General features: G+C 42.4%; 2 long non-coding RNA genes across 2 annotated transcripts; one reads left to right on the top strand and one right to left on the bottom strand.

The window, feature by feature from the left end:
- Positions 1 to 502: 502 nt before the first annotated feature.
- LOC126438140 (uncharacterized) lies at positions 503 to 27,147 on the bottom strand. Its single transcript, XR_007581019.1, has 3 exons — positions 27,043 to 27,147; positions 25,931 to 26,037; positions 503 to 806 (listed from the first exon to the last, which is right to left on the bottom strand). It is a non-coding gene; the product is annotated as an uncharacterized LOC126438140 (long non-coding RNA).
- LOC126438138 (uncharacterized) lies at positions 13,944 to 14,626 on the top strand. The gene is made up of 3 exons (XR_007581017.1): positions 13,944 to 14,108; positions 14,219 to 14,415; positions 14,534 to 14,626. It is a non-coding gene; the product is annotated as an uncharacterized LOC126438138 (long non-coding RNA).
- Positions 27,148 to 27,151: the final 4 nt, after the last annotated feature.

Here is a 27,151-nt window from a genome sequence, read left to right as displayed (position 1 = left end):
AAATTTTTGTCATTGTTAGCTGTGTACGATTGTCCTAAGGTAAGGTTATTTGATGGAAGATACTTTTTATTGGTTGTTTGGAGCCCAGTGTTGGGATCTTTATAGGCTACAGAAATATCTTACTTAAGGAAACTGTATTTCTAGTCTGTTGATGTTAAACAAAATAAATTGAGTCCCACACGTACACAGCTCTCAGTCCAAACGCCACTTCATCTAAATCCTAGGCCACACATGTGACTCACTTTTTTCTTCAATAGCATGTGTCAACACAAGTAATCTGGAAGGCAAGCGTTAAAAATTCCAACCACTGTTAAGGAATGGTTCGTCAAGATATAACGCTAGCAAACAGTCCTAGAACTAGAGTGGAAGAACCTTAGGGAAACTAGTCTGAGAACAAGCTAGGCCAAAGACATTCTTCAAAATTAGGCAGAGCACTAAGAGCTTTCGTTAGCTGTGCTAATCTAATGAGCATGACTCTCTTTTTTATTACCAGGGTGTCCATAGTAGTGGAAGTTGTAGAACCGTTAGTCAATGTGCAGTCTGGTCATATACTGAAGCATGTTTCTCGTCCTTGCAGCAAGTCTGATGAACGGGTAGCGAAGAACGAAGATTGGTCTGGGCCACCTGCTGCACCACCACCACCACCACCACCACCACCAGCAGCAGCAGCAGCAGCAGCAGCAGCAGAGGAGGGTGTTGCAAGAGAGATGTCCGTGGACACCCTGAGCCTTGTCGCTGGTAAGTGGGGCAACTTCTTGTATGCAATTTAGTAGGCGCCGCTACTTCCTGCACACCTGTACCACACCCTGGAAAAGTCACAAACGTTCATGTGAGGCAAGCACTGTACTGTTTAGACCCAATCCTGTGACCTAGCCTTTGCTTCAGTCTGCAGAATTTTGCCAGCGAATGCAAAAATTATGGAAACCGTTTTGAGGAACTTCAGAAGTTTCATCCAAAGTCTATGATCGTATATAGCTATAGGTCTCAGAACTCTAGTTGGCTTCATGGAGCTGTGAAGGTTAGATAGATTCTTACACTTTTCTGTGCCGAATAAGCGCTTCTGATGAGGTTTCCTCGATACCTCTGTCTGAGTAAAGAACTTATTCGGCAGATGATAAAATTGTCGCAGGTTCTTTTTTTGTGCTCCGGTTTTGACCCAAGCACATAGTGAATTAAATCAGAAACGAGCTTTGGTTAATGCGATAGCAAAAGTATAGTCAACCGCCCCACATTAAGTAGCATATGATTTTTGTGCCAATCTTAATGAAGTTCTGCCACTTCAATCATTAGCAAAACGGTATTCACCATTTTCGCAAAACTACTGTTTTAAGTTCACTTTTTTTTCTCCAGGGAGTAGTGATTGATCCATGGCTAACCTACAGAAATTCATCTTTGCTGAGAGACCTGTGAACTGACTTTGAGCTTTTTAAATGCACTTTTGAAGTTTCTCCTTAGGGCATTTCGCTTCTACATTCGCAACATTGAACACCCATTTCGAAACTGGTTCTTAAGATAAAAATTCATTTCCTGCGAGATGTCTACCTTTCTTTCTTTCTTTATTTATTTATTCCTTTATAGTATTTTGATTCCCCCCCTCCCCCCAGAAGGGGGGCAGGCTGGCAGCAGCATAATACGCCGCTCTGCAGCCTACAGATAAATTTAAAAAACATAATTAGATGATATAACAGTATAAAGAGGTGATAAAATGGTGACTGTTTAAAACTTGTACATGGCAAAAAAGTTGTGAAGAAAAATAAAAAGCAAAGAGGTCAGTGAGGCTGATTAAAAACGCTTAGGAAACAGACAGGCACAATTAAAAAACATGGTGACAGTCTGGTTTCTGTTCACAACACTTTAAAAAGGGGACGTACAACACTGAACACTCATGGAAAATACTGCACTATAGAGTACAATGGCATATGGGTATGGAGTGGTGGGGGTCGGGGGGGGAGGGGCAAATAAGGGGGAGGGGGAAGCCAATAGAGGAAGAGGGCACAGAAAAAGGGGGGGGGGGGGGGGCGGAGCAGGGCGGGCGCGACAAAGGAGTTGGGAAGACAGTGATATCTACCATTCCATCAAACTGTAGAATCTTAATGCAGTACTCTTCCACTGCGATATCAACAGTTAGGTCGACAGATAGTTGACAAAGCACATATTTAACAAAATCACTTCCAAACTGACTACAAATTATATTGCCTGAAAATAAATAAATTAATTAATGAAGCACCCAGAAGACTTGGCTGGATGTCAAGTGTGACTTTGTATACCTGTACACCATCGATGGTAAGTAAACGATTAGAGTGGCAGTTCTCTGTGACTGGTAGAATGGCCCACCAGAGTGCCCTAGTGTTAGAAATCTTACAGACATAGCTACATACAGGCATTGTATTAAATCCAATGGCGACATGTGAAAATTTGTGTTGGACCAGAACTCGAATCCGGATGCTTCACTTCTCTATAGCAGTTCCTTTAATCACTTAAGGCACCTGAGCACAGCTCCTGCCCTGCCCAAATTCCTACATGCCACACACTACAGATGTAGTGTCCTCTGTCCATTATCACCCATCACATGAGTCGCACAAGTATTCAGACAAGTAAGTGCATCCCCACAGAAGATATTATTTTGAGGTGTCTGTTCTTTTGGATATGTTAGAAAGAACAGACACCGTACATACATACTTGCATTACTGTTGTTCATATTTAGTGTTGTTACTAGGCCTGGTAAAATTACAAGAGGCAAAACAGTGTCAACATTAAGTGATGACTGTGAAGGGCACAGAGACTCTGTGAACTGATGTGAAACGGAGTTATAGCGCCTGACAGAGATTCAAAGAGTCCTCATGGCAGGTGTAAGTTTTTGAAACATTCAGATGTGACAGTGGCCCGGTGGTGGACTGCAAGGGAATATGAATGTGAATAAAATGTGTGTGAAATCTTATGGGACTTAACTGCTAAGGTCATCTGTCCCTAAGCTTACACACTACTTAACCTAACTTATCCTAAGGAGAAACACACACACCCATGCCCGAGGGAGGACTCCCACCTCCACCAGGACCAGCCACACAGTCCATGACTGCAGCGCCTTAGACCGCTTGGCTAATCCTGCATGGCAGGGAATATGAGGGCAGGCATACTCATCATCATGATTCCAATGAAACACTTATGATTACACCACAAGGGAGATTCTCCTTATTGTGCACGAAACATATTGTAACCCTTAGATATCCTTGTCTGCTATCTGAGAACAGTTAATGGACTCCCTCTACATTCTGTGTCATCCTGCAACATTGGTCAGAGACAACCAGCAGCCAGACTAGGGGATTACTATGCCATGTGTGGGCTGGCATTAACACTACAACACAAAAGGCTGCATTTGGAGTATTACTGTATGATTCTTCCAGTGTAGGGAAAAATCGGGTATCACTTCCGGTCATGGCTGGTATTGACCAAGGGAACTCTGACAGCACAATAGTATGTCACTTACATCCTGCATTTTCATATGGTGCCTTCTATGAGACAGTATCATGGCGCCATTTTTTCAAGAGGACAACGATCGTCCACATGCAACATGCGTCCCCATCAGCTCTCTGTGTTATGTTTAGTTATTAGCTCTGTACCCACTAGAATATATGAGACATCATCTCGTACGCCATCTCAATCCCAGTGAAACTATCCAGGATATCAAGGACCAGTTACATCAGCTGTGGACTAGCTAGCTTGTGTCAGGACTGGGTCAACAGTTTTATGACACAATTCTGTACTGAACCAATACATGCACCCAGTCCAGTAATCTGGCAACCCCTTAAAATTAACCCACAAGAGGTGCACTCCTTTGTCTAGAGTTGAGATATTTACGGCGAAGTCTTAGGATGCTCTTGCTCGCACTGTTTCATGGTTTACTCTCATCGCAGGCAGCTGGGGTACACTGATTCCATACCGGAGGGGGGAGAGGGGGTTATGGGGTGGTGGCAGGAAAGTAATCCGGCCATCCCATAAAATTAACCATGACAGTTCTGTACTAAACACTGCCAACCCTGTGCATGATGCAGAACAAAGGCAGTCTCAAAAGAAGAAGAAGTAATTAATGAATAAAAGTGAAAAATTCATATTCATGAAAAGTCAGTTGTCAAAATGAAAAGATGTAAGGATAGAAACGTCTTCTGAAATGTTACTTTCACTGTCAATTGATGCTGAAAGAAGCCAATTGCATTTACACATGCAAATACTTTCATTTCCAAATAAGTTCTTGTTAGTTCCCTTTCTATAAATATTCATCACAGAGGAACTAACACCATTGATAAAATTTACTGTTTTAGATACACTTCCTCCAATGGCCCGAAACAATATTTTTGTCCCTTTTTGCAGGTAGGATAAATAGTCATCCTAATTGGACTAACATGGTTGAGAGGTTAGCGAAATAAGAGATTATCAGGAGCAGTCAAGAGTACGATGAGATCCAGAACATGTCATCTGTAATCGAAATAAAATGAAGCATTAAGACACAAACGGATAACATCTTCCTCTATCAGAGGACATCGCTGTAGTGGAGTCCAAGTTGCACTGTTTGACTAAAATAGAGAAATGCCCAGAAAAGGCGGAGGAGACAAAATGAAATTTCATGAGTTGAGAGGATACATGATGCTATTTCAGTGATTAACACACTGAGTCAAAATTACTTCATTTATCAGCAAGATGCTGAAATCCCTCCTGCCTGGATGCATGATCTAAATTGGTTAGAAAGGGTTTCTCCTGAGGTATCCCAACCCACAACAATTGTAATCGAACTTGGTATTCTGGATACAGGAATGACGACGTCGTTGATGTTCGAACTGGTCTAAATCATGCACCATCAGAGATAGATCTAGGGATCTTGCAGGCCATAGGGGTATCTCAGTTACGCAGACAGGATATATGTCCATGTGTAGATAGGCATTGTGCTGTTAAAAAAATGCAACATGATACTGTCACATGAGAGATAATGCATGATAGTGCAGCATGTCCATGTCAAACCAGTGTGCCATCACAGTTCAGTTAATCTCTACCAGCCATGTCCTGAAATGATATCTGATAGCTCCTCTCAATATGAGACCAGGTGCAAACAAATTGTGTCTATCCAAACCAGTGGATGAATGGGACCACTCCCCATGCCGCCACCACACTCGTTGACCATAGTCGTCAGGGTAACGTAGAACAACGATTTATTGCTGAACTCAGTGCAAAGCCATTCGTGAGCAGTCTGTACTTCCCAGTCATGGCATCACTCCAGATGGATCCATTTGTGTTGTAGTGTAAACAGTAGCCTACGCATGTGTGTGTGTGTGTGTGTGTGTGTGTGTGTGTGTGTGTGTGTGTGTGTGTGTTCAATTTTAAACCAATGTGACATCTTGACACTGCATCATTTGACCATCCAACCCAATGGACGCCCATTGTGAGGCTACCTTCAGTCCAGTCAGGAGCTGGTAATGCTGTCTCTCATGTGTACGCAGCATATCAATGTCATTTACAGTGACCACTCAACATTTGAAGCTGTTCACGTTCCTTATATATCCTACCAGTTCTGGTACAACACCAAACATGAACACCACTAACACAGTTTGGTGGCCATTCTGTCTTAGAGAATTGCTACACAAATTTTTTAGAAATACGTGGATTCCGAATGAGATTTTCACTCTGCAGAGGAGTGTGCGCTAATATGAAACTTCAAGACTTCGAGTCTTCGTCCGGCACACAGTTTTAATCTGTCAGGAAGTTTTAAATGCATGGATTGTGTGAACATAGACGCAGTTACATTGTTATCTGACCATGGTTTCTGGGAGTTTCACTCTTTTTTTATAAGGCAGTGGATATACGACAACTCCACATGTATACTAGGTGAACTATAGTGCAAGGTGCTTATGAAGAGTTGGCACTTCTAAAATTCAAGCAATAACAATTTAAACCACATGTTTACATAACTAGGAGAGTGGGCTCACTATATTGCAATACAGAGTGTGAGATGACGTTAACCACATCGTGTTTGCCTACCAGCGACGGAAATACGGAACATGCATACTACTTCATCAGATTCTGTATGTGGGATACAAGAGATCTTCCACCATCTCACCGCTTCTGCCTGATACCGATGTCATTGCCTTGAACCTATTATCGAGCATCCTCATTGCAGACAATATGGAAATAAGACAGTTATTCCTCAAAAAAAAAAATAAACCCACTGTGATGACCTATGCAGTCAGCAACTCTGAAATTAATGTGTGTTTGTGTGTGTGTGTGTATGTGTGTGTGTGTGTGTGTGTGTGTGTGTGTGTGTGTGTGTGTGTGTGTGAGATACTGTAGTCGAGGGATGAAAATTTTCTGAACTTATGCTGCAAAGATAGAACTGCTTGTATGGTGTGTTGGATGGCTGTATGACTGTCTTAACCAGCATAAAATAAAATAAAATTTACAGCAATGGATAAAATGCTTACTATCCACTCTCCAAAACACTACAAAATTGCTCCACCACTGCTCAGCATGTAACACAAGAACTAAGCTATTTGCTGTAGATACTCACGCGACATTTGTGTTTTGATCATAATAACATTTTACCTGATGTTTTCTACACTGTAAACTTACAGCTCTCTTAGTGTAAACAGTTGAGATTAAATTTACTGCACAGCTAACTAATCAGTTTTGTAAATTTTATTGTGTTCTTACACCAGTTTATATTTCTTACCTTTGTAAACAAGGGTGCATTTTCATGAAAGTTAATCTTTTTCTTTACAGTGCACTCAGGCATGTCAAATATACAGGAATTTGTTTTGCCCGAAGTGGAGCCGGCATTCTGCTCGCTGGAGGTTGAGCATGAGAAGTAGACTGGTTAGTATACAATCAACACTGCTGTGATATTGCGTTCATAAACTTGTTTATATTGTTTTAGCTCTGTCAATTTGGGTACATTTTGATAAACTTTATCCCTTTTGTTCGCAGCCTTCTCAAGCATGTTAGCCGGGAGTGTGCCAATTTTGGCCCCAAAGAACACCTGTTCTGCACACTCCACAATACGGCCCGCAGGGCCAGCACAACTCAGACCTGTAGGCCGGGAAGAAGCTGGATTTAGTCCAGAGCAGCAAGTATTCCGCTCACCACGCGAAACGCCATTCAGGCTAGAGCACAATAACTAGGATGGTGAGTATATGATCCAGTCTGCTTGATATTTTGTACACACACTTGTTTATATTTTTTACCCCTATCGATACGGGTACATCTTGATAACATGTAACCTTTTTGTTCACAGTCTACGCATTCCTGCTGGACAGAAGAGTGACTATACTGGCCCAGAGCAGCAAGTGTTGTGCTGTCTAAACAAAACACCCTTCAGGACCAAGCACTGGTCTGGGCTGTTGGCCTGAAAGGATCTGACTATAGCGTGGAGCAGCAAGTCTTCTCAAGCATGTTAGCCGGGAGTGTGCCAATTTTGGCCCCAAGGAACACCTGTTCTGCACACTCCACAATACGGCCCGCAGGGCCAACACTACTCAGACCTGTTGGCCGGGAAGAAGCTGGATTTAGTCCAGAGCAGCAAGCATTCCACTCACCACACGAAACGCCATTCAGACTAGGGCACAATAACTAGGATGGTGAGTATATGATCCAGTCTGCTTGATATTTTGTACACACTCTTGTTTATATTTTTTACCCCTATCGATATGGGTACATCTTGATAACATGTAACCTTTTTGTTCACAGTCTACGCATTCCTGCTGGACAGAAGAGTGACTATACTGGCCCAGAGCAGCAAGTGTTGTGCTGTCTAAACAAAACACCCTTCAGGACCAAGCACTGGTCTGGGCTGTTGGCCTGAAAGGATCTGACTATAGCGTGGAGCAGCAAGTCTTCTCAAGCATGTTAGCCGGGAGTGTGCCAATTTTGGCCCCAAGGAACACCTGTTCTGCACACTCCACAATACGGCCCGCAGGGCCAGCACTACTCAGACCTGTAGGCCGGGAAGAAGCTGGATTTAGTCCAGAGCAGCAAGCATTCCGCTCACCACACGAAACGCCATTCAGACTAGAGCACATTAAGTAGGATGGTGAGTATATGATCCAGTCTGCTTGATATTTTGTACACACACTTGTTTATATTTTTTACCCCTATCGATACGGGTACATCTTGATAACATGTAACCTTTTTGTTCACAGTCTACGCATTCCTGCTGGACAGAAGAGTGACTATACTGGCCCAGAGCAGACAGTGTTGTGCTGTCTAAACAAAACACCCTTCAGGACCAAGCACTGGTCTGGGCTGTTGGCCTGAAAGGATCTGACTATAGCGTGGAGCAGCAAGTCTTCTCAAGCATGTTAGCCGGGAGTGTGCCAATTTTGGCCCCAAGGAACACCTGTTCTGCACACTCCACAATACGGCCCGCAGGGCCAACACTACTCAGACCTGTTGGCCGGGAAGAAGCTGGATTTAGTCCAGAGCAGCAAGCATTCCACTCACCACACGAAACGCCATTCAGACTAGGGCACAATAACTAGGATGGTGAGTATATGATCCAGTCTGCTTGATATTTTGTACACACTCTTGTTTATATTTTTTACCCCTATCGATATGGGTACATCTTGATAACATGTAACCTTTTTGTTCACAGTCTACGCATTCCTGCTGGACAGAAGAGTGACTATACTGGCCCAGAGCAGCAAGTGTTGTGCTGTCTAAACAAAACACCCTTCAGGACCAAGCACTGGTCTGGGCTGTTGGCCTGAAAGGATCTGACTATAGCGTGGAGCAGCAAGTCTTCTCAAGCATGTTAGCCGGGAGTGTGCCAATTTTGGCCCCAAGGAACACCTGTTCTGCACACTCCACAATACGGCCCGCAGGGCCAACACTACTCAGACCTGTTGGCCGGGAAGAAGCTGGATTTAGTCCAGAGCAGCAAGCATTCCGCTCACCACACGAAACGCCATTCAGACTAGAGCACATTAAGTAGGATGGTGAGTATATGATCCAGTCTGCTTGATATTTTGTACACACACTTGTTTATATTTTTTACCCCTATCGATACGGGTACATCTTGATAACATGTAACCTTTTTGTTCACAGTCTACGCATTCCTGCTGGACAGAAGAGTGACTATACTGGCCCAGAGCAGACAGTGTTGTGCTGTCTAAACAAAACACCCTTCAGGACCAAGCACTGGTCTGGGCTGTTGGCCTGAAAGGATCTGACTATAGCGTGGAGCAGCAAGTCTTCTCAAGCATGTTAGCCGGGAGTGTGCCAATTTTGGCCCCAAGGAACACCTGTTCTGCACACTCCACAATACGGCCCGCAGGGCCAACACTACTCAGACCTGTTGGCCGGGAAGAAGCTGGATTTAGTCCAGAGCAGCAAGCATTCCACTCACCACACGAAACGCCATTCAGACTAGGGCACAATAACTAGGATGGTGAGTATATGATCCAGTCTGCTTGATATTTTGTACACACTCTTGTTTATATTTTTTACCCCTATCGATATGGGTACATCTTGATAACATGTAACCTTTTTGTTCACAGTCTACGCATTCCTGCTGGACAGAAGAGTGACTATACTGGCCCAGAGCAGCAAGTGTTGTGCTGTCTAAACAAAACACCCTTCAGGACCAAGCACTGGTCTGGGCTGTTGGCCTGAAAGGATCTGACTATAGCGTGGAGCAGCAAGTCTTCTCAAGCATGTTAGCCGGGAGTGTGCCAATTTTGGCCCCAAGGAACACCTGTTCTGCACACTCCACAATACGGCCCGCAGGGCCAACACTACTCAGACCTGTTGGCCGGGAAGAAGCTGGATTTAGTCCAGAGCAGCAAGCATTCCGCTCACCACACGAAACGCCATTCAGACTAGAGCACATTAAGTAGGATGGTGAGTATATGATCCAGTCTGCTTGATATTTTGTACACACTCTTGTTTATATTTTTTACCCCTATCGATATGGGTACATCTTGATAACATGTAACCTTTTTGTTCACAGTCTACGCATTCCTGCTGGACAGAAGAGTGACTATACTGGCCCAGAGCAGCAAGTGTTGTGCTGTCTAAACAAAACACCCTTCAGGACCAAGCACTGGTCTGGGCTGTTGGCCTGAAAGGATCTGACTATAGCGTGGAGCAGCAAGTCTTCTCAAGCATGTTAGCTGGGAGTGTGCCAATTTTGGCCCCAAGGAACACCTGTTCTGCACAGTCCACAATACGGCCCGCAGGGCCAGCACTACTCAGACCTGTAGGCCGGGAAGAAGCTGGATTTAGTCCAGAGCAGCAAGCATTCCGCTCACCACACGAAACGCCATTCAGACTAGAGCACATTAAGTAGGATGGTGAGTATATGATCCAGTCTGCTTGATATTTTGTACACACACTTGTTTATATTTTTTACCCCTATCGATACGGGTACATCTTGATAACATGTAACCTTTTTGTTCACAGTCTACGCATTCCTGCTGGACAGAAGAGTGACTATACTGGCCCAGAGCAGACAGTGTTGTGCTGTCTAAACAAAACACCCTTCAGGACCAAGCACTGGTCTGGGCTGTTGGCCTGAAAGGATCTGACTATAGCGTGGAGCAGCAAGTCTTCTCAAGCATGTTAGCCGGGAGTGTGCCAATTTTGGCCCCAAGGAACACCTGTTCTGCACACTCCACAATACGGCCCGCAGGGCCAACACTACTCAGACCTGTTGGCCGGGAAGAAGCTGGATTTAGTCCAGAGCAGCAAGCATTCCACTCACCACACGAAACGCCATTCAGACTAGGGCACAATAACTAGGATGGTGAGTATATGATCCAGTCTGCTTGATATTTTGTACACACTCTTGTTTATATTTTTTACCCCTATCGATATGGGTACATCTTGATAACATGTAACCTTTTTGTTCACAGTCTACGCATTCCTGCTGGACAGAAGAGTGACTATACTGGCCCAGAGCAGCAAGTGTTGTGCTGTCTAAACAAAACACCCTTCAGGACCAAGCACTGGTCTGGGCTGTTGGCCTGAAAGGATCTGACTATAGCGTGGAGCAGCAAGTCTTCTCAAGCATGTTAGCTGGGAGTGTGCCAATTTTGGCCCCAAGGAACACCTGTTCTGCACAGTCCACAATACGGCCCGCAGGGCCAGCACTACTCAGACCTGTAGGCCGGGAAGAAGCTGGATTTAGTCCAGAGCAGCAAGCATTCCGCTCACCACACGAAACGCCATTCAGACTAGAGCACATTAAGTAGGATGGTGAGTATATGATCCAGTCTGCTTGATATTTTGTACACACACTTGTTTATATTTTTTACCCCTATCGATACGGGTACATCTTCATAACATGTAACCTTTTTGTTCACAGTCTACGCATTCCTGCTGGACAGAAGAGTGCCTATACTGGCCCAGAGCAGCAAGTGTTGTGCTGTCTAAACAAAACACCCTTCAGGACCAAGCACTGGTCTGGGCTGTTGGCCTGAAAGAATCTGACTATAGCGTGGAGCAGCAAGTCTTCTCAAGCATGTTAGCCGGGAGTGTGCCAATTTTGGCCTCAAGGAACACCTGTTCTGCACACTCCACAATACGGCCCACAGGGCCAGCACTACTCAGACCTGTAGGCCGGGAAGAAGCTGGATTTAGTCCAGAGCAGCAAGCATTCCGCTCACCACACGAGAAGCCATTCAGACTAGAGCACAATAAGTAGGATGGTGAGTATATGATCCAGTGTGCTTGATATTTTGTACACACACTTGTTTATATTTTTTACCCCTATCGATACGGGTACATCTTGATAACATGTAACCTTTTTGTTCACAGTCTACGCATTCCTGCAGGACAGAAGAGTGACTATACTGGCCCAAAGCAGCAAGTGTTGTGCTGTCTAAACAAAACACCCTTCAGGACCAAGCACTGGTCTGGGCTGTTGGCCTGAAAGGATCTGACTATAGCGTGGAGCAGCAAGTCTTCTCAAGCATGTTAGCCGGGAGTGTGCCAATTTTGGCCCCAAGGAACAACTGTTCTGCATACTCCACAATACGGCCCGCAGGGCCAGCACTACTCAGACCTGTAGGCCGGCAAGAAGCTGGATTTAGTCCAGAGCAGCAAGCATTCCGCTCACCACACGAAACGCCATTCAGACTAGAGCACAATAAGTAGGATGGTGAGTATATGATCCAGTCTGCTTGATATTTTGTACACACACTTGTTTATATTTTTTACCCCTATCGATATGGGTACATCTTGATAACATGTAACCTTTTTGTTCACAGTCTACGCATTCCTGCTGGACAGAAGAGTGACTATACTGGCCCAGAGCAGCAAGTGTTGTGCTGTCTAAACAAAACACCCTTCAGGACCAAGCACTGGTCTGGGCTGTTGGCCTGAAAGGATCTGACTATAGCGTGGAGCAGCAAGTCTTCTCAAGCATGTTAGCCGGGAGTGTGCCAATTTTGGCCCCAAGGAGCACCTGTTCTGCACACTCCACAATACGGCCCGCAGGGCCAGCACTACTCAGACCTGTAGGCCGGGAAGAAGCTGGATTTAGTCCAGAGCAGCAAGCATTCCGCTCACCACACGAAACGCCATTCAGACTAGAGCACAATAAGTAGGATGGTGAGTATATGATCCAGTCTGCTTGATATTTTGTACACACACTTGTTTATATTTTTTACCCCTATCGATATGGGTACATCTTGATAACATGTAACCTTTTTGTTCACAGTCTACGCATTCCTGCTGGACAGAAGAGTGACTATTCTGGCCCAGAGCAGCAAGTGTTGTGCTGTCTAAACAAAACACCCTTCAGGACCAAGCACTGGTCTGGGCTGTTGGCCTGAAAGGATCTGACTATAGCGTGGAGCAGCAAGTCTTCTCAAGCATGTTAGCCGGGAGTGTGCCAATTTTGGCCCCAAGGAACACCTGTTCTGCACACTCCACAATACGGCCCGCAGGGCCAGCACTACTCAGACCTGTAGGCCGGGAAGAAGCTGGATTTAGTCCAGAGCAGCAAGCATTCCGCTCACCACACGAAACGCCATTCAGACTAGGGCACAATAAGTAGGATGGTGAGTATATGATCCAGTCTGCTTGATATTTTGTACACACACTTGTTTATATTTTTTACCCCTATCGATATGGGTACATCTTGATAACATGTAACCTTTTTGTTCACAGTCTACGCATTCCTGCTGGACAGAAGAGTGACTATTCTGGCCCAGAGCAGCAAGTGTTGTGCTGTCTAAACAAAACACCCTTCAGGACCAAGCACTGGTCTGGGCTGTTGGCCTGAAAGGATCTGACTATAGCGTGGAGCAGCAAGTCTTCTCAAGCATGTTAGCCGGGAGTGTGCCAATTTTGGCCCCAAGGAACACCTGTTCTGCACACTCCACAATACGGTCCGCAGGGCCAGCACTACTCAGACCTATAGGCCGGGAAGAAGCTGGATTTAGTCCAGAGCAGCAACCATTCCGCTCACCACACGAAATACCATTCAGACTAGAGCACAATAAGTAGGATGGTGAGTATATGATCCAGTCTGCTTGATATTTTGTACACACACTTGTTTATATTTTTTACCCCTATCGATATGGGTACATCTTGATAACATGTAACCTTTTTGTTCACAGTCTACGCATTCCTGCTGGACAGAAGAGTGACTATACTGGCCCAGAGCAGCAAGTGTTGTGCTGTCTAAACAAAACACCCTTCAGGACCAAGCACTGGTCTGGGCTGTTGGCCTGAAAGGATCTGACTATAGCGTGGAGCAGCAATAGTTCTGCTCGCCATGCAAAACGGCCTTCGAAATTGACCAAAGGAGCTTAAATGGTGAGTATACAATCCAGTCTCCTGTGATAATGTCTTCTTACACTGGTTTATATTTTTCACATTGATCAACTGGGGTTTATTTTATTGAAACATAGTTTTGTTGTTCACAGTTACTCAGGCCTGTTTGCTGGCAGTGTGCTGATTTTGGCCCAAAGCAGAAACTGTTCTGAACACTTGACAAAACGGCATTCAGAGCCAACCACTACTCAGATCTATTGTCCGTGAAGAAGCTGATTTCAGCCCACAGCAGGAAGCATTCTGGTCACCAGGCAAGATTGTGTTCAGACTCGACAACAGGAAGTAGGATGGTGAGTACATGATCCAGTCTGCTTGATATTTTGTTCACACTCTTGTTTATATTTTTTACCTCTAACTACGTGGGTACATTTTGATAAAAAGTAACCGTTTTTGTTCACAGTCTACTCAAGCCTGCTGGCTGGAGGGCGACTATATTGGTCCAGGGCAGCAGGTATTCTGCTCGCTAACAAAACAGCCTTCATGGCCAAGTACTACTCAGGCCTGGTGACTAGAAAGGAGCTGAATTTGGCGCAGAGTAGCAACCATTCTGCTCACTAGATAAAACAGTCTTCAAACTCGAGCGCAAGAGATGGGACTGTGAGTACATGTTTCAGTCCGTTGTGATACTGTGATCTTATATTCTTCTGCAATTTTACCATGATCTATAAATATACACTTTTATGAAATGTAACCAGTTTCTTCACTGTCTAATCAGGCCTACTTGGCGGCGAGGAGCATTTTGGTCCAGAACAGCAACTACCCTTCTAGCTAGACAAATTGGCCTTCGGTGTCTACTACTACTCAGAAATGTTGGCCGGGAAGGAGCTACTTTTACCTTGCAGAAATCAGCATTCCGCGCACCATGCAGAACGGCCTTCAGCCTCGAGAACAAGGAGAATGGTGAGTATATGTTCCAATCTACTACGATTTTGCGATCTTACACTTGGTGATTTATTTACCTTCATCGACAACAGTGCAGTTTGATGAAACTTAATGCTTTCATTCACAGTGTACTTAGACGTGTTGGGTGGGAAAGACTTTTTGTTGACTCCAGAGCACACACAGATTAGTGTCAACGTCTTCCCAACTACGTTGGACTATTCTTATTTCCTCCCATATCACCATTCTACATTTCTAACACTAACATGCGATCACACATCTTAGTAAGCACCTGTAGACCATTCCGTTTTTTGTTTCTCATTGCTTAACTTTTCAGTTCGGGCTAAACCTACAGAGTTGCTCATTCACAAATTTGGTCCGTTTTTCACCACAGTTAGCGATGTTACAGATAGAAATATTTCATTACAACCTTTTCTCTCTCAGATTGTCACTTTGTGAAAGCCACACTAATAGACACAAACCGTTATTTACCGGTAACTTCCGACTGTTGTTTGTGTTAGCTACCTGTGTTCTACTGATCAACAACATTCATTGAAATTTCAACTTAAACTGTAACAAAGTTGACCTTCTCTCGGTTATTTTGTGAACATAGTTTATCAATTTGATGTTAATACAAATAAATACATTGGACTGCACTGAGAGAAAGAACCAAGGCAATACACAGCACGGTAACGTATTTCGGAACAACTTGCATGTGACGGTAACCGACGATCTAACAGGAGTGCAGGATTTCATTGTCGTAGAACTACGTTGAGTGACTGCGAGCCTTAAGTTGGGAGAGAAACTTATGTGGATACAAAACAATCCCATTGTGTCATATTTATTTACTCGTAGATAACCTTAAAATCCCTTTGATGTTGTGCCATGTAGCTCTTAGGAAAGTTTTGGACTCTGCCTTCACACGATTTCTTCAGAACAAAAATCACACCAACAACCTAGACTCAACCACACGGCCATCTTCGACATCTTGTTACAACAATGAGCCAGTATACCAATGAAGCCCTCAACCCACTGACCGACAGTTGGTTGAGTCATGATGTATGACCTCCCATATGCTTTGTTCACTTAAACTACCTCCATCTAAGTCTGTAGATATTGCCACCAGGAAAAATAAATATTGAAACGGCAACTAAAAAGATTGCCTATGTGATTGAATCTATTTAGTCTTATTTAATATGAAATGGGCAAATAGAAAGCATATGATGTAACCATGGCGGATTATAGTCCGAAGTAGGTCCGACATCAGCCAGGTCCCAAGGCGCTTTCTTCCATTCAATGGCCTGTCTGTCTTACTTAGTACTTTTGAGGCTGCTGTGACATCAGGCAAGCCACTTTATCAATTATTTGTCTATCAAAACTGCAGTGTCCCATATTGGTTTCTCCAGTGGATACTCTTTAGCAGCACTCTCTGAAAAATTTTCACTTCATTTTTATTGTCTTAAAATGCGTTTTTCGGAAGTAGTATTTTTTTTCCTTTGTCGTCCATTCCTTGGACTCGTCCGTTCGCTGATTTCCAAGGGATATCTGCCCTCAAAAATTCAGTCTTACGAATTGTTTGTGCCTTAGCGAAACCTTGTGTCAGCTCTCCGAAACTTTCTGCAACTATGCTCTCCTGCCTGCCCTAATGACATGGTGCCCTTGTCCCCCCTTCCCCCTCCCTTTCCTCCCTATGCAACAATGGTACCTTCTTCCTTTCAGGTGGTCCTACAAATTCTAATTTCAGTGCTTAGTTGAAATTGATATATCTTGAGATCTAACACTCAAATCACAAAGCATGTTTTCACAAGGCCCTCTCTAATCAAATTGTATGTACATCATCCTGTGATTGCATATACTAATCACTCTCCTTCATTATTTTAATTTATCTACAGATTAGCTATGAGTGTGCTGAGCATGCAAGAATCTACCTCTGCCATGTCTCAACCTTCTCATATTGTTTTTGAAACATTCATGAGCACTGAATATCGGTACATGATAAACTTCACTTTCCTTTATTTCTACGACATGTAGGTATATTTCATTTTCTCACATTTTCTCCTGCCCCCAACTGGTCACAGCATTCAATTCTGGCCTTTTCATGTCCTTTGCAAGTCTTACCAGTTTTTAGAACTCCCCCCCACCCCCACCCCCAACTTTTAACACTATATATTTTAAAGAAAACATGCACTGATAGTTACATCATTTTATTTGTCATGAGGATACATATATAAAATTTTTAAGTTAATTCTAATACAACAAATTTCAGTAAGAGTATCTCTTTATGCTATGTATGTAGTGTTATCACAGTTACTTTGTCGTACCACTTAACACTTCACATCTAACTTCACCACACAGTTTCACATGCTAGTGCTGGTGTGTTAACCTATAAGATATGAGGTAAGTGATTATGATCCTCCACCTTGAAATCTAACCTTAGGCATGGGACAAAAGAGAGTATTGCTGTCCACCATGTCTCCCATGACACCTTCTTCCTCATCAACACCATGGTCCACTCCAATCCCTACTCCAGAGCCATCTTTCTCTAATGTGAGATAAGTTCATAAATCTCAGAATATAAGCCTCACAATGACACCTGAAGGCCACCATTTTCCACACCATGTAACAAAGTTTGTAATCTAACTACACACAGATTAATTTGTTACACTACTTTTTCCAAATATTTTCAGAATAATTTTAGTCATGACTTCAGTGATGGAAGCTTACCATTATTACTCATAATGATTTACTCTGTCCAAGGAATACCACTCATGACTCCATAGACTTTTCCCTGTCCATTATTGTACTTTTTTGGTTTTCGTACACTGAAAATCATACTTTCTTGATTGCATTTGCTACATTTACTAAATCATTGTACCTTTTTATATTTATACTTCTAAGTCCACCTTTTCTGGTGCTCCACACTGCCCAGTCTCTTATTTCCTTAGCCAATTACATAAAATATACAGATCACACACCTGTTTGTGACACAAATCACTAATCTTCTTAACATCAGATTCTTGCCCTCGTGTATATTACACATTCCGCACTGTTACCTTAGTTCCAAGTTACAGTTCTATTATATTTATTCCTCTTGTAACCTATTTAACTTAAAACATAAAGACACTTTTCATACTTGTATATCACAGAGCGTTACTTCCAATATCATGGTTTACCCAGAATTTTGTCTTGTTTTCACTTCATGTCCCCCTTGTTATTTTCTCTGTATTTCAAAACTCTATTCACACTGTTCTACTTTCAGGATTTTACGTTTATCATGATATCTTCATGACATCCTGTATCCAACCATTGACTTACTTCACATATTCTCTTGCATTTCAGTAACTTCCTCACTTCTCAGTTGTCTATATGTACATACTGAAGACTACCAGCAATAGATTAAACAAAAGGGGAAGAGAATAGAACAAGGAAAGAATGCATTGTTCTACCCAGCTCTAGTACGCACAGTCGCCTCGCTGTGAAGTTTCCCATAGAGCAGCAACCCTCATACCCTTTTTAATGTGCCTCATCTACCATCCCTTCGTCAACTTTCCACGCATCTGTTTCTGGTCCTCCTTCCAGAGGATAACTCTTAAGTCCTTTTTCTGCTTCCCTTTGAACTCTAAAACGATATAAACTTATATTTCATACTTCTTTTTCGTTAGAACCTTTGGTCTTACTTGGAAGTTCAAAATTTCCCAAAAATGGCTCCTTTTGCTACAAAAATTGTGTTACTACTGCCTTTTCCTAACTAGACTCTGCGTGAACAGGCACCATGAAGTTCTAGCGGTACCGACTGGGCGCCATGTCATCCTCAGCCCACAGGCGTCACTGAATGCGGATGTGGAGGGGCATGGGGTCAGCACATCACACCACTGACCGTTAGTCAGTTTACATGACTGGAGCTGCCACTTCTCCATCAAGTAGCTCCTCAGTTTACCTCACAAGGGCTGAGTACACCCCACTTACCAACAGTGCTCGGCAGACCGAATGGTCACCCATTCAAGTCATAGCCCTGTCTGACAACGTTTAACTTCGCTGATCTGATGACTGCCTTTTACTGCATGCTGAGGTTTTGTTAGAAAACGAATATTTGCATACTTGGAAATACACATGGTTTATTAGGTACTGGTTCAACACAAAGCACATACAACAACAACAACAACATACAGAGAAACCACACACAGGTGCGTATTACCAACCACTGAACATGAAATACTGACTTTAGTTATTTAGCTATTAAAGAACACCAAAGATGTGAAACACATTAACGCTCTTCCTTATTTAATAACTTGCGAAGTCTACTCTTATTACATAAATACTGATATCTAATGTAAAACAGTGGCTTTTTTAGTATATCAGCAAGTTGTTATACAGTGTCTACTTTTGCAACTGTGATTTCATAAGCGTCGACTAGTTCACGGACAAAGAAATGCCTTATATGAATATGCTTCATTCTTCAGTGAAACTCAGGATTCTGGGCAAGCCAGATAGCAGTTTTGTTGTCAGCCTGCAGAACTGGTGTTGCCTCCAATTGGTCCATTTCTGTCAGAAGCTTCTTGATCCAGACAATTTCCCAACCAGCTTCACTGGCAGTCACAACCTCAGCTTCAGTTGTGGCTATGGCAACAGAAGATTGCCTTTGACTAATCCAGGAAATAGGTGCCCCAAAGTACAGACAAAGGACACCATATGTTGAGAGCCCAGAGCCAAGATCACCTCCAATGTGGTCAGCACCACTAGAACACTCTAAAACCTGCTTCTTAGAATTGTTTTTATATAAAAGTCCATAATTTGTTGTGTTTCTCAAGTATCGTAAGATTCGTTTAGCTTTCACTACATCACAATCTGTTGATTTCATGATACAACACTGGCAGCATATGCAATGTCAGGACATCTCCCACACATCAGAAACATCAGTGCTCCAACAGCTTGGCTGTATGGAAATTCAGAGTTACGAGGACTTTCTTCTGTATCATTGTCAATTATAATGGGTGTAGTTACAGCCTTGCAGTTCTTCATGTTGAAACGCTCTGGTATTTTCCTGTGTAATGAGTCTGACTTACACATACAGTTCCACATTCTTGTTGGTCAATTTCCAGACCTAAGAATAATGATGCAGGCACTGAAGTAATTTTAAACTCTTCTCTTAAATCACTGACAATGTCTTCAAGTTCCTGTTCACTGTGAGCTGCAATCAGACTGTCATCAACATAAAGCACAAGGAATATTTTCTTACAGCCTTACTGTCTCACGAAAAGACAAGGATCAGCTTCACTCCTCAGAAAGCCCAATTTAGTGAGATGATTACTGAACTTCTCATTCCAGCAATGCGGAGCCTGTTTCAGTCCATATAGACTTTTCTTCAAGTGATATGCTCTCCCAGACCCATCATCACATCCTTGAGGTTGTTGCATATAAATGGTTTCTTTTAAATCATAATAAAGAAAAGCAGTTGAAACATCAATTTGTAAAAGTTTCATGCTCTCACTTGCAGCAACACTTAGTAGTGCTCGAATGGTAGACACTCTAGCCACAGTACTGAAAGTCTGGCCATAGTCAACTCCTTTCTGCTGCGAATTACCCTTAATCACCAATCTTGCCTTGAATTTATTGACTGAGCCATCAGCATTTGTTTTGACTTTATACACCCATCTATTAGGAATGGACCTCTTTGCATATGGTAGGTCAACCACAACCCACGTTCTATTTTCTTGAAGAGCTTTTATTTCAGAATCCATAGCTTCCTTCTAGAAATCGTGATGAACAGACTTCATGGCATCGCTGTCTGTTTCTGGTTCTTGGAAAGATAGTGAGAGGTACATTACATAATCATTAAATTTTTGTGGAGGTCTGAGGGTTAACCAATCACGCAGACATGGTAAAGCTTCTCCACTTGTGGCTTCCTGATCTTCCTCCTGAGGGTCTTCATCTACATCCGAGGAACTGCCATCCTCTTCACTTTCACTATCAATACCATTGGTCTTCAGTCTGAGGTGCTGGATCCTGATGATTGAAAACATTCACTGGAAGAGTTGAACTTTTCTCATTCTTCAGTGGCCTCTCCTCAAAGATGACATCTCATGACCTAATGAGTTTGCACACCTCTCCACAATAAATTATGTAACCCTCATTGTGATCATATCCAATGAAGACACCTTTCAGTGCTTTTCGGTCCATGTTCCTCCTCTGTTGTTTTGGAATATGAGCATAGCAGGTGGAGCCTATCACCTGCGGATGTTTCACTCTTGGCTTCTTTCCATACCACAATTCATATGGAGCCGTTACTACAATACTGGAAGGCCCTGTTCAGATAGAATGTAGGTTGTGGTGTTCACCATCTCTGCCCAAAGTTCCTGTGGAATGTTTGAATGTGCATGCATTATGGCTCTGGCAGTTTCCACAACTGTGCAGTTCTCTCTTTCACTGCACCCATTTTGTTCTGGAGTGTAAGGCATTGTGAGGCGTTGAATTACACCCTCTTTGTGAAGAATCTCTTTTGCTTGTTTGTTGTCAAATTCTTTCCCATGACCACTCAGAAGTTCCTTGGTGGTATGCCCAGGAGCTTTTGCTTCAGCTATGAACTGCCTAAACTTTTCTGCAACTCCAGACTTTTCTTGTATGAAATGTGTTGCCCTAAACTTTGTATAATCATCTTCGAAAAGAATAAAATACCGGTGCCCTGACACAGAAGGTACTTGAAACGGAACACATACATCAGCGTGAATAAGTTCACCTGGTTCTGCTGTCCTCTTTCTGTTGCCAAATGGTAAACGATGAGCCTTGCCATAAATACAGCCTTCACAAAGTTCACTGTCCATTTCCACCTCAATATTTAATTCGCTACAAAGTACAGACTTCACATCGCGCTTGTATAGTTTCCGAATCTTTCGTGATAAAGCTGCAGCGTATTGTCTCTGCTAGTGGTGTTAACTTCGCTGAGGGAGCTAGGTTTCACATTTCTTACAGCAAGTTTAAAAAGGCCTACAAAGCGATCACTGTCACCTACCAATCTAGTGACATTATCAATCTTAAGATGACAAATTTCTGCGCTTGATGTGAATATACTTTCTGGACGTTTATCCTGTGCTGCAAGAACAGAGAATAAATTCTTGTGAATCTGAGGTACATACCATACATCTGTTAAGGTAATTCTGTTCCAGTTTCCTCCAACTGCTGCTTCATTGTGTATTGAACCTTTTCCAATAGCTTCAATAATGTCACCATTAGCTATAGTAACTGAGAGTTTTGTTAGAAAAGGCTGAAATGTTTTGAAACAATTCCTATCATATGTAATATGACTTGTTGCACCATTGTCTATATACCAGTCCTCATTTCTACATTCAGAGTTCATCACAGAAGATGTCACAGAAAGAAGTAGCATATTTGTATCTGTGGTAGCTGGTTTTGGAGATTTGCCATCCACTGCCAGCTTTCAGCACACTTTAATTATATGGTTGGGCTTGTTGGAGTAATTACATATTAATTTCTTTTTCTCCATTGGATTTACTTGCTGAAATGACAGACTTAATGAGTCTGTAGTGAGGGCTTCTTGTTTACTAAAATCATCTTCCTTTGTCCTCAGAGCTTTCTCATATGCACACAATTGATTTGTTAAATTATCAATTGTTATGTCATCTCTAGACGTTCCGGTTAGCGTCCAACTAGATTTAAACGATAAATAGTCTCCTGGTAGAGTACCTAATATTTTACAAATAAAAAACAAATCAGGCATTCTTGAATTATTTACGATATCTTTAGTAATTTCCTGTTTCATTTCACTTCACAAATTTTTCAGTTTGGAAGTATGTGTCGGCAATATCGTCTTCAGGAGCCTTTTTGTAACTAAAGAACTGCAGACAAAGGTTGTAAACTTTGTCTTCAGAGACACCATCAAATATTTTGTGTAATTCTGTCCACACTTCACTCGCAGTATGTAGGCGCATTATTTTCTGCAAAGTTTTTTCCGACATATTTGCAGTCAAAACAGGAATTCCTCGTAGACAAATACTTACTATGTATTTGCAAGTGTTGCAATTTGTTTTGCCTTCCGCAACTCCGATGTTGATAATTCTTGTTGAATCCTTCGATGGTTGCGTGGAATTAACAACTTCAAAAACGTCTTCTTGTAGATAACTTTAAAAACCTTTTGCACAGAGCTACGTCATTATTTTCGTACAAGTGTCCTTTTAACACGCACCTGGGCCCATAACCCGCTGGGATTTTGTTAGAAAACGAATATTTGCGTATTTGGAAATACAGATGGTTTATTAGGTACCGGTTCAACACAAAGCACGTACAACATAAACAACAACTATACACATACAGAAAAACCACACGCAGGTGCGTATTACTACTGCTACTGAACATAAAATACCGTCTTTCGTTATTTAGTTGTTAAAGAGCGCCAAATACGTTAACACTGTACGTACATTATTATAAAACACCACTCGACAATTGCATCTCAACAACTCATATTTAAAAAATCGATACTTGTGATCATGTTAACACTGAGTTTCTGAATTCTCTAACTTGTGTAATTCTGTGACCACAACTTTGAAATGCAAGAGTAGTTTGATTTCATGTTGGACTGTTTTTGGACACCATTCCTGTAGCAACAAAAATTTGACGTTGCAGATCAGCAGTAGTACTGTGTCCATTTTGCTGGGTGAAGACACTGAAATGTGTGAACAGCAGTCAACCAATACCTCACTTTCTAAGCCACCTACTGCTCCTTTTGCAATCGGATTGACATCAGCTGAAACGGGCATCAGCTCTCTTCCACAAAACAACTCCTTTATTTTGGCTTTTTTTTTTTTACCAAACTCGGTCACAGGCATCCAATTTCTGTTTTTGCTCTTCCTATGCACCAATCAGCCTGGGAGTCTAAAACACACTGCATGAGTGCTGTCCAACCTTGATGGCAGTTCATATTTGGAATCTCCATCAAATACGAATTTATAAATCATATTAGTTTCGTCCAGAGGCACTCTTGAGTTTTATAATGAACAAGCTTGTTTGATTTCTCTCGCTTGCAGTCCAGAAGTGCTTGCTTCTTTGCAGTCTTCTATATACTGTTCTGGAGCAAGAAGTCCCCACACTTCCTACATCAACGAATTTTTATTTCTTATTGTTCCTGTTCCAGTCAGTTGCTTTTTATCAAAGTGTCACACTATCCCAATAGTACCAACAGCGTTTAATTCGTCAGATATGTCATAATAATAACTGTTGTTGCGTCAGGTGACTCTTCACACACACTCAGTGGTGCAGGAATGTCTCCCCCACTCATTAGTGTCTCCATTCTTACAAAGTTCAATAGAACTTCCCATCAGCTGCCCAACCAAGCTATTCAGCAATATTGTTCCCCCACTGAGTGCACCTCCTCGCCACCAAGGTCACCTGTGGCAGCTGCTATGCACACTTAATTTATGTTCCTCACTATTACTTGCCAGTTTTCTACTTAAAACTGGTCATCAGAATGATTGCTATTCTGTTGCCTGTTGTGCACATCATCATAAGTGGCACCAGTCTTCCACCTTCCTGCAGCTGCTGTGTTATATTTTGCACTATAATGTAACGGCCATGAGAATATTAGACTCTTTTGAGAGAACGTTCATAATTCTCGTAATTGTCATGGAGTGGTGCTACAAGTTCTCACCAAACACAGAATGGTAACAAAAGTCTTATACCCACAGCAACAACTGCACAGCCACCTCCTCATCAGTACTTACAGAATGCCTCCATTGTTCCCTGACCAGATTGGTACTAGTCTTCGGTCCAGAAATCTATGAGCAGTTCTTGCTGAATTGCTGTAGACCAATATTCTTTCAAAAATTGGACCTTGAGAACTTGTAAATGATTACAGTACTTAGTTACATCATTCACCTGTCTAAAGACATCATCTTTGAATTGCTCTGCTGTAAAAGAAACAGACAGCAAATGAGTTGTAGAAAAGGTAGTAAGAGCAACTTGACTTTCCGCGAGTTGTATCCAAGGCTATATCCTCAAAGTCCTATGTGGATGGGCTTAACAGCAGCTGGTTCCATGGCTAAATAAAAATGAGGACAGCAACCAGGCAACAGTCGGTTACTGCTTCACAGTGGGCTAATAGCAACTTGTCCAGAAACACATGGAAGTATGACTTCTTGACGTGGCTGGAAGTACGAGAAGATTGTACTGAAAGATGTTGGGCGATTAGCCAGTTTCATCCATAGCTAGCTTCACATCCCTGGATGTCATGGTGCAACTTAATGGTATAAACAGTAACAAACTTTATGAGCACATTGAAACAAACAAAAATTAACAAAATATAGGCACTAGTAACTTCACTAGGCAAAAATTTGTCGAAGTATCATTGACCACAAAGCCACATGACAAGATTAAAATGTGAGGATGTCCCTAATATAACTATAAAACCTAGAAACTGTAGCTTATACGTTTGAAATCCGTGGTAACAGCTAAAGAGGCGAAACTTCTGAAATATAATAATTGTTTCCAGTTTAATATTTGTTTCAAGCTTGGAAACTGACTCCTTTTGATGAACTGTTCCTTGTGATATGCACTTCCCTCTACTCTTTATGTGTAAGGTCTATGTGTTTTGGCATACAACTTGAAATTTGACATTTCTCTCGTGTGGCATAGACACCAGCACTTAAATCAGCGTCTTTGTTGTCCACAGGTGTGCTCGGTTGTCTTGGACAGGCCTAATGTCCCCTGTGACAGGTCAGCCAGCAGCGACAAAGTCATTATTATCGGGGTGCACACCCACCTTCCAGGCAACGGGGACAGCTCAACACCGACGATGTTTTCTTTTTCTATTGTGGTGGGCATCTGACTACTGTAAGCGAAGCCAACACACTAGCAGCACCATGTGCCGTCGTCATGGATGCTGACAAGACACCACCTATTGGCTGGAGACGCTGTGGTACTGCTGCTATCACAACAGAAGTGTTATGACATTGTGAGGCTAACATCAGTACAGTCAGAAATGTTTGCCTGGCGTTTAAAACTGATTTTTGTTTACAATAAACAAATTATTTGAGCAACATGAGAATACTCATTGAGTGTAACTATTGTTACCTTTATACTAGAGCGTTAGTTACACAACGGTACATGCATTGGCCTATTCACTTTCATTCAGCATCTTGTTCCATCAGAAATGTAACAGCATTGTTGAATGCATTCACTGCCAACGACTTAGCCTATCTGTAGCAATTGTATGTTATGCATCACCAACCTTGCAATTTCTTCATGGCACAACTCTCAATACAGATCAAGTTTCCAGAGCTTCATGTTTCCGAAGCCATCTTCAGAGTATAAGAGACCCAGATCAAGAGATAATGCCTGAGAAAAGAAACTTATAATAGAGAAGAGTTTATCTGTGGTTGTCACAGACACAGCTACAAACTAATAATCCTGACTTTTTTCCCATGGAAATCTTAACTCTTAAACATCCCTCATGACATACTCTGCCTGAGAAATGGGCACGCCAATTTAGTTACTGCACTGTGTTCATTCGTTTCGTCACATATATTTCACGTGGTAAGTCATAATAAAAAGGAAATAATTTCATGCTTGGCAGAGAGAGTGCACCAGCATACATCATTGGTTCAGGAAATGACGTGTTGCAGTCACCTGAGTGGACATTGGTCCCTATCAGCCGACTTCCATGATTGGTGGCCGGAGTCTGGTGTGACAAACTAAACTCTAGAGCACAGTGTTTTGAGCTGGACCACAGCCAACAGCTCTTTCACACAACATTTTTGGATCTTTTTCTATTACTGAAAGTCAGAAAGTGAAATACATTATTTTTACTCTTCCATTGCAACAAACTGATACTTTTAGCTTACAGGGGAATGTAAATTCATGTCAAGTATTGCACATCACATAGTAAATATCGACTCCTGTACCAAAACACTATTTCTGGGAAGCTGTATCTTCCCCCATGTGGCGAGAGATAGCCTAGTAATTGTTAATACATTCAGGAACATTGTCGAACATGATTGTTTTCGTGGTGCAGGTGTTAATGGTAGGCAAAGGCATAATGTTACTTGATCGAACTGACCTCCGCACCCCCTGTCATCGTTATTGCGACACTGTACTTGTTTCCCTCGTTTGTCTTTCCGGAGGTGCATTCGGCACTGGCTTCAGTTTCATTCGTATGTATTATTTCACAACTCAACATCCCTCTTCAAGACATTCTAATCGCACAGAGATGAACGAGGCATCGTTAGAAAATTTTTAATTGTTTCTCATACTGCATATCGAGTTTGCGCTAAAAACTTACTGTTTGTCGAAAATTTTGAACTATCATAGGGAAAAGGGCATCATGGATGCCCGGCATCATACCTGTATTTTGTGAAGCTAACCTCTTACTCACGAACAAGAGACTCACTTTTCATATTATCTTATTACAAATAACTCCTTATTAACTAGATAATTTGTATACAGCAGCGTC

This window comes from Schistocerca serialis, unplaced genomic scaffold (assembly GCF_023864345.2).
Source record: "Schistocerca serialis cubense isolate TAMUIC-IGC-003099 unplaced genomic scaffold, iqSchSeri2.2 HiC_scaffold_1261, whole genome shotgun sequence".
NCBI lineage: Eukaryota > Metazoa > Arthropoda > Insecta > Orthoptera > Acrididae > Schistocerca > Schistocerca serialis.
This window is presented reverse-complemented; position numbering and strand designations above follow the sequence as displayed.